Below are 6,584 nucleotides of genomic sequence, written 5' to 3'. Positions count from 1 at the left end.
TTTTTTTTAAGCTATTCTGTTAGGTGTAGCACAGCCTCCTCACGGTTTTAATTTGCATTTCCCTAATGACTAACGATGTTGAGCAGCTTTCATGTGGCTTCTTGGCCCTCCGTGTATCTCCTTTAGTGAAGTGCCTGTTTAAATCTTTGCTCATTAAAAAAAAAAATCAGGGGCACCTGCGTGGCTCAGTTGGTTAAGCGTCCGACTAAGGCTCAGGTCATGATCTCACGGTTTATGGGTTCAAGCCCCACATCAGGCTCTGTGCTGACAGCTCAGAGCCTGGAGCCTACTTCAGATTCTGTGTCTCCCTCTCTCTCTCTGCCCCTCCTCCACTCACACTCTGTCTCTGTCTCTCTCTCTCTCTCAAAAATAAACATTAAAAAAATTAAAAAAATATCTGCTGTTCATTTTCTTATTGTTGAATTTTGATAATTCTTCATATATTCTGGATTCAATTTCTTTTGCCAGATAAGTATATTTGCAAATATTTTCTCCCGTTTTATAGCTTGTCTTTTCATGCTTTTAGCAGGGTCTTTCACAGAACAAAATTTTGCATTTTTATGAAGTCCAATTTATCAATTTTCTTTCTTTTATGGCTTGTGCTTTAGACATCATATCTAAGACCTATTTGCCTAACCCAAGGTCACAGTCTAGAATCAGTGCCTACTAGGATTAATTTTGAGTTAATTTTTGTGTAAGATACCAGAAATAAATCAAGATTCATTCATTTGCATTTTGATGATTCTTCCTATTATTTTAATAACAAATTTCAGATAAAGCCCTTCGAATCATTACATCACTTGTTTTTCCTTTCTTTGTTTCTGAGGCATAGCCAAGATTAAGGTTTTTATGAGTCAGTTTTTATACATTTATACAGTTTTAATACAAATATGGTATTATATTTACTTTAACATGTTTTTGAGACCTAGCTACCTTGATACATGGAGATAATAGTTTATTCTTTTTAACTGCCATGTAATATTGCCCCATACGACTATACCACCTTTATGAACGGATGTTGTAGTGGAATCCATCTTTCCACTAGTGCAAACAGTGCTACAATAACCTTCCTTGTACGTGCTCTTTGGGCCCATGTAAGAGTTTCTCTAGAGTCTATAACAGAAATTCAATTTCTAGGTGTTAGATCTAGTGCTCTGTTTATACTAAAATGACTGAATTCGCCAAACTGATCGACAGTCACAAAGCACGGTATGATTTACAATCTCACGGCTTCACCAAATCACAAGTCTCTGAAGCTGCCAATCTGGCAGATAAGAAATTGTTTCTTTAAAAAATAATTGCATTCACAGGATCACTCGCGAGGTCAAGCACCCTTTCATTTATTTTGTTTTATTTTTTTGAAGCGTAGATGACACACTATGTTAGCATTAGTTTTGGGTGTACAACATAGCGATTCAGCAGCTCTATAGGTATGCTCATTGCAAGTGTAGCTACCACCTGTCAGCATCCTTTCTGATGTTTATTGGTCATTTTGAATTGATCTTTTCTGTACATCTCCTCTTTACATGAATTTTAAGTTTTAATAAAGATACTCATCAGTACTTTCTATGTAGAGCATTGTGTATCTTGTTTAAGAAATTGTTCTCTGGGGCACCTGGGTGGCTCAGTCAGTTAAGTGTCTGACTTCAGCTTAGGTCCCGATCTCACAGTCTGTGAGTTCAAGCCCTCTGTTGGGCTCTGCTGATAGCTCAGAGCCTCGAGACTACTTCAGATTCTGTCTTTCTCTGACCTTCCCCCACTCACGATCTGTCTCTCTCTCTCTCAAAAATAAATAAACATTAAAAAAAAACTTTTAGAGAAAGAATGAAATATGGCCTTTTGTAGCAACGTGGATAGAACTGGAGAGTGTTATGCTAAGTGAAATAAGTCATACAGAGAAAGACAGATACCATACGTTTTCACTCTTATGTGGATCTTGAGAAACTTAACAGAAGACCATGGGGGAGGGGAAGGAAAAAAAAGTTAGGGAGAGAGCCAAACCATAAGACACCCTTAAAAACTGAGAATAAACTGAGGGTTGATGGGGGTGGGAGGGATGGGAGGGTGGATGATGGGCATTGAGGAGGGCACCTGTTGGGGATGAGCACTGAGTGTCATATGGAAACCAATTTGACAATAAATTTCATATTAAAAAAATAATAAAAAAACTTTAAAGAAATTGTTTTCTACTCCGAGCTCATAAAGATATTTTTCTATATTGTCTCAGTTTTTTGCCACATTTAGTTTTTCAGTTGAGTATTTTCCCCACAAGTTAAATCTATTCAGATAAAATTTTCACACAATGAAATGCACAATTCTTTTTGTTAAAATTTTTTTTAACGTTTATTTATTTTTGAGAGACAGTGCATGAATGCGGAGGGTCAGAGAGAGAGAGGGAGACACAGAATCTGAGGCTCCAGGCTCTGAGCTGTCAGCACAGAGCCCGACACGGGGCTCGAACTCACAGGCCTCGAGATCATGACCTGAGCCGAAGTCGGACGCTTAACCGACTGAGCCACCCAGGCGCCCCTGAAATGCACAATTCTTAAGTGTATGGTTTGATCTGTTTTGACAAATACACTCTTGTAACCCATACCTCAGTCAAAATATAGAACATGTTCATTACTATAAACTTCCCTTGTGTCTCCTCCCAGTCACTTTATATCCCTTCCCTGAAGCCACCAGCATTCTGGGTTTTTTTCTGCCATAGATTAGATTTGCCTATTCCGGAAGTTCATGTGAATAAAATCATACGATATTTTCTCTTTTGTGTTTTGCGTCTCTTTTGCTTCTTTCATGCAGCACGATCATTCTGAGATTTATTCATGTTGTTGGATGTGTCAGGAGTCGCTCCAGTGTTATTGCTGAGAAATTCTATTGTGTGGACGAATCACAGTTTGTTGTGCTAGTGGACACTTGGGCTAATTCCATTTTGGGGCTATGATGAATAAATTTGATGTGAACATTCCCCTACAAGGCCTTTTGTGGACTTAGTCTTTCTCTTCCCTTGAATAGATAGGTAGGAGTGAAATATCTGGGTAGCCATTTCAATTTTAAGTTTACAGGTGGCTGGGCAGCTGGCATAGAGTGATTGATTGCACTTGATGAATAGAAACCACGAAGCTTTTCTTTTTTTTTTTTTTTTTTTGTTCTCTTTCATTTTCTCTGCCTGCTCCTTACCAGCCTCACTCCCCTCCAATCCCACCAAGGTCAACAGTTTTAAAAGCAATGCGATTCTAGGTTATGAGACATTTAGTGGAGTCTGAGAACACTACTTCAGCTTGGAAAAGAGTATTTTATAAGGTAATAGTTCTTAAAATTTTGCAGAGAGAGCAGAACCTATTTTTCAAATGAAATATTCTGAAAATCCCCAATGTATAAAAAAATACCTTTTAAAATGAAGCTGCTTTAGTTTTGTGGGGACACCTCTTTGCTTGTGCCTACTATCCCCAACCTTGTCAGCTAAGTAACTACTTCATTCCCATGTTGAAAAATTTTGGTCTAAAGAAATTGATATTTAGTGGCTAGTCTTGTATGGATATGGGTATGGGTCTGTGGCTGTGATGTTTTATGTATTCAGTTGATACTATGAACTTGAAGTTCATAGTATACCTGAGAGAATTTAAATTAGAATTCTCTACCTTGGGAGATTCTGAAGAGCTGCTTGATTCTAATGGAAGAATACCTGGCTGCAGCTGCTAAAAGAAGAGAATTTGGCACAAAATAGGATCCCTTTGACTTTTTTAGTGATATGAAGGGATTGGCTTGATAATGACAAGGTGGTGTGTGTGTGTGTGTGTGTGTGTGTGTGTGTGTGTGTGTCTGAGCTATCTTAATACTGTAACATCCTATTTTTAAAATACCCTATATTATTATCTAAATGTTGACATAAAATCTGATCAAGTAAGTTTTTTTGCTTTGTTTTTGGTAGCAGTAGATTGGAAGGATACTAGGGGATCTTCCTTTGTCTAATGTGTAATGTACCTTAAAGGGATGTTCTGTCCCATTTTAGAAAATTCTGCAGCTACATGAAAACATCATTCACTATGGACATACTGGCCTCAGTTGTCCATATCCATGGTCCCACATAAATAAAGGACTGATGGTGCAGATAAGAAAACTATTCTCTTCTCTCATTCTGCTGGTATTCCTTTGTGGTGGTGGGGAGGTAGCAATCATGTCAACTGTGGTTGGTCTGTAGTGTAACTGGGTTAATTCAGGACAGATGGAACTGGAGGGGAATATTGGCATCAACTGCGGACCCCTGGGGAACACTCAAAACTCTGTGTCTTCCCTCACAACTTCCTTGTCCTCCTTAAAGAGGAGATCTCAGGTATAGGTCATGGACAAAATGGACACCAAGGATAAATTTAAGCTACTGAACGAAGGAGCAAAGTTCTGATGGGAGGAGGAAAGGGACTATAAATAAAATAGAAACAAGACAAAAACATCCTTGGGCCTCTTTGGGAATGTTTCATTTCTTCCTTTCTCTGAACTCCTAAAGGTAGATGACACATTACCTCCTTCTTCTGCTTGAAAGGAGGTGCCCCCATCCTTTCAAGGCAATGTAGGCATCAGAGTTGTGCCTACAAGCAACTTAGGACTTCTTCCAGACCAAGAAGATGTCCTGTGGCCCATGCAAAGTCCAGCCTGGCCCGAGAGTCCATAAGGACGGAGTCACCTTGCACAGGAGGCTGTGGTCACAACAGAATACTGGTGTTCCAGATCTGCCCTTGCTCCCACTTGGTTCCAGTTCAACTCAGCTTTTGACCCTTGACTTGCCTCTCCTTTTGATAGTTTCTTGTTATTGCCTTTGGCACTTGCTCACTTACCTCAGTTTCCCTGACTTGCCCTTCTACATTTTCTTATGACCTGAGTTTGGACTCATACTTCTTGTTCTCCCCTTTCCTTGTAAATTCAGGAAGCTTCTTTAATTTGTATTTGTTTTCCTATCTCAGATCCCAAAGGCTAGTATGAATGCACATGGATGTATGCCTCACCTCGGCCGACTGACTCTTCTTGATGTGGGTACCAACATCAAAGGACTGAAAATTCAGTGGATATTTGAAACACGTTTTGAAAAATAAGCACTGTTCTTGTCCTTAGAGGATTTTAATAACATAGAGACAAAATAGATTATGGAATTAGCAAAATTATATAAAACATTATTATTCAGGTTAAGTCTAACTTGGTTCACTAATCCTAGGGTTATCTAAATTCATTTATTGCCTTGGAACAAAATATCTAAAATTACTTGAATATTTAAGTAAATTTGCATGGTAGTAGCATTAGAAAAAAAAATTGATCTTAATTCAAACACATTGTAAAGGGTTAGCTGCACAATAGAAAGGATTATTTGAGAATATTTCTCAAAAAGACATAATTCTCAGGTTTGGATTTAAATCAGGGAAGAATGTGAATCAGCATTCAATTATTAATTCACTGGAGAGATAAAGATAATACTATTTGTGATTATTATTGTGGGATCAGAAAATTTATCGGATTCATGTAGCCCTTAGATAAATCCCACAGCCCTTAGACTAGAACTCGTAATATTACATGGCAGAGTTTGTCAAAGTGAGGCTTGAAAACAGTTTCCGCTTCTTCTCCCAAGAACATCAGAGCTACTGATATGGTCTGTAATGATTTCTTAGGTGCAATAAGATGGGAAAAAAACTAAATTTGCCCATTATTTTTAATGGTGCTGCCTAGCAAGTTATAGACATCCAACCCCCCCCCCCCACACACACACCCATACACCTTGAGTCTAAACTAAATTAATATGTATTCTGAATTTTTTTTATAAAATGTCTTCCAATGGCTTTTTGTGTGCGTCCAACTAAACGATGATAACTAACTGCAAATACGATGTTTGCGATGTAAGATATTCGCTCCCAGCACTCTACCAGAACATTGGACTGTTGTGTCACAGCCTCATGTTCAGCTCCTTATTTTTCAGGTCAGAAGAGCTCCAGCAACTCATCAACCAGGTTCTGAATGGTTTATACCAGATTATCTCTGAAAATCTTTTCCTCATTCAGTTCTTGCTCAAAAAAAAACTTCAAATAATGGTTCAAGTTCAAGTTGAGGAGGGACACAATGACCGTCTGGACTGGTTTCTGTTCAAATCGTCATTTGATTTCATCCTCTCCTTTAGATTCCACAGGGCCTTTGTTAGCTCACCAAATAAACTTTAAGCTGTAGAGCAAACACTGGGTTTCAAGTGTCATAAAAGATAAATCAAGTGCTTGAAACCAGAGCAATCAATAATTTTTTTTTTTTTTTTGCAAACACACAATAGGAAAAAAGAAAAAAAAGAGCGTGCTTGTTTCTCTCTCCCATGCATTTTTTTTTTCACCAATCAGCTTTTTGGTCTGTTTCACTATTCATAGAAATTTGCTTATCAACTTTGATTCTAGTTAGAACAATCCGTCTAATCTTTTTAGATCTGCAGTGTCAACCGCCCCTATTTTTCTGACAGCTCAAACAGAACAGAAAAGATACTAGCATGTGTTATCTAATTTCCTGATCTTTCTCATTCTGACATCCTGTGATAATTGCAAAATCATAGTTAAATACCAATC

This window comes from Felis catus, chromosome D4, assembly GCF_018350175.1.
Source record: "Felis catus isolate Fca126 chromosome D4, F.catus_Fca126_mat1.0, whole genome shotgun sequence".
In the NCBI taxonomy this organism is placed as follows: domain Eukaryota; kingdom Metazoa; phylum Chordata; class Mammalia; order Carnivora; family Felidae; genus Felis; species Felis catus.
This window is presented reverse-complemented; position numbering follows the sequence as displayed.